The sequence below is a fragment of the Coenobita brevimanus genome, chromosome 106 (assembly GCF_032717465.1).
Source record: "Coenobita brevimanus isolate Jiangsu-jjx chromosome 106, ASM3271746v2, whole genome shotgun sequence".
In the NCBI taxonomy this organism is placed as follows: domain Eukaryota; kingdom Metazoa; phylum Arthropoda; class Malacostraca; order Decapoda; family Coenobitidae; genus Coenobita; species Coenobita brevimanus.
Genome location: NC_137059.1, coordinates 15,649,548 through 15,651,601, shown reverse-complemented (window position 1 = coordinate 15,651,601; position 2,054 = coordinate 15,649,548).

Below are 2,054 nucleotides of genomic sequence, written 5' to 3'. Positions count from 1 at the left end.
CATCACTACCTGGGCTCAGTCACGCCTGTCATCACCAGTCCTGTCCCGCCAACTTCAAACCTTGATAACAATCGTGTGTGACCTTCCATCACTGGGCAGCGCTGCCAGGTCGCCAGGGACGTCATTGGCTGACACTAAGTCACCCCTGGTACGCTGTTCTGACTGCCCTAGCAAGTCAGACAGGAAGACCCAGCACCGCTGCAACAGGTGTGCCAAACCAAAGTGCCCTCGGCACCTGTACCCCACCTGTGGTGACTGCGTGTAAAAGGTAAGTCCATTTTTCATTGTGTCTTCATTTTGTGTCGAAATAAATGACTATCATCTTTGGAAAAAGTATGAAAAACAAATGAAATGAAAAATTGATACAAAAAATATAGCCATTTTTCGCGTGTCTCCCATACAGCTTCCAGTGGCAGTAGAAGGCTGTACCTGACTCAGGCGAGGGTACAACTACCTCAGGACCAGTGTACAAAAGGAGAAGTCGCCAGCTGCAGTACTTTTTTTTTGGCGAATTTTTTTCTAAACACATCTTAAAATTTAGTCACTTTTAATCTAGTTCACCATAAAATCAGTATCAGTATTAAGATAAAGTACAAATTAAGTATACTAGGCATCATTCCAAAGCTAAAGAGTTATTTTTTCAATGTATATTTTGTAATAAACCTTAATTGAAAAATAGTATGGTTTTTTGATTTTCCAAAAACGGGTGAAATTCTCCCAGGGTTGTGGTTAGTGTGACTCAAAATGAACGTTGGGGTTCCAGGGTTAATGTAACCGAATGTGTAGGGACGGGGAAGAAGTTGAGGCCACAGTCAAAAGGGAGTCCTGGGTCGTCACCATAATCAGGTGAGAAGTAACTGTATCTATATAATGTGAATTGGTAGACTTCACCCCCCCCACCCACCACAGAGCCCAATGAGGGGAGGCTAATGTTGGGTCCAACTCACCCAACAGCCCCAGGGATAGCGGGAGTGGTACACGCGGACACGGTTTGGTGTGGAGTGGCAGCTATGGGCCAATGCGGTGCCCATCAAACAGGGCCTGCTTGACCCTAGGCAAGGTTGACTGAGCAAACACATGGCCAGCCGATCTGTCCAGCAAGTCCACATTGGACCGCCTGTCTTATGCCAACCCACCTACTAAAGGAGCATGTTGCCCACAGCAGGGAACTGCACCCTGCCTCATGGTGGACTCAACTCCCAAATTGAGGGGGGCAAGCAATATACAGGTCACCATGTACGGCAAACACGTGGAGAGGAAGCAGTCTTGCCCGAAATGACAAAAGGGGCTGAGACTAGTATCATAACTAAAGGCCTCTACTATTTGGTGATGACAGGGGAAAAGGAAGGAAAAAGCAATAAAATAAGAAAAAGAGCCTCGCAAAATTGGTTGAGACAGTGACAGGGACCCAAGGAGAGGGGAGGGCGCAGAGCAGAGACCCCACCATAGCTCCACCACTCGTCAAGATCCAATCGACGTCTCTGAAGCCTCCCCACGACAACAGCGAGCAAGGAAACAGGTGGGATGCCTGGTTAAAGCCTAATTTCTTCTTCAAGCTTTGCCACATTTATCTAACTATTGCCAGATGCCTTAATCCCATACAGGGTGGCCACAAACAAATCATCTCCATGTCATCCTGTCCCCTGCCATTTCACTGCCCTGCTCCCAGCTCACACCTCCCTCCCTCATATACCTCTCCACTCCGTCCTTCCATCTCATCCTCGGCCTCCCCCTCCCTCTCTCCCCCTCCACCTCACTCACATAAACTCTCCTGATCAGTCTCTCACTCTCCATCCTCTCCATATGGCCACATATATCATAACTATATAATTGTTTCCACACCCGAATGAACTGTCAGATATCAAGTGAATAAGAATTTTTATTTTTCTACACAGCTTTCCAGTCATGACATTTGAAATTTTTTCACTCCTGAACTGATACTGGAAAGAACCTATAATAAAACTGTTTACCCCATTCATTACACTTGAATTTCTTCATTCCTTAATGAATTAAACAGTGTTGCATGACATCAACTGAGTCATCTGTTTACCACA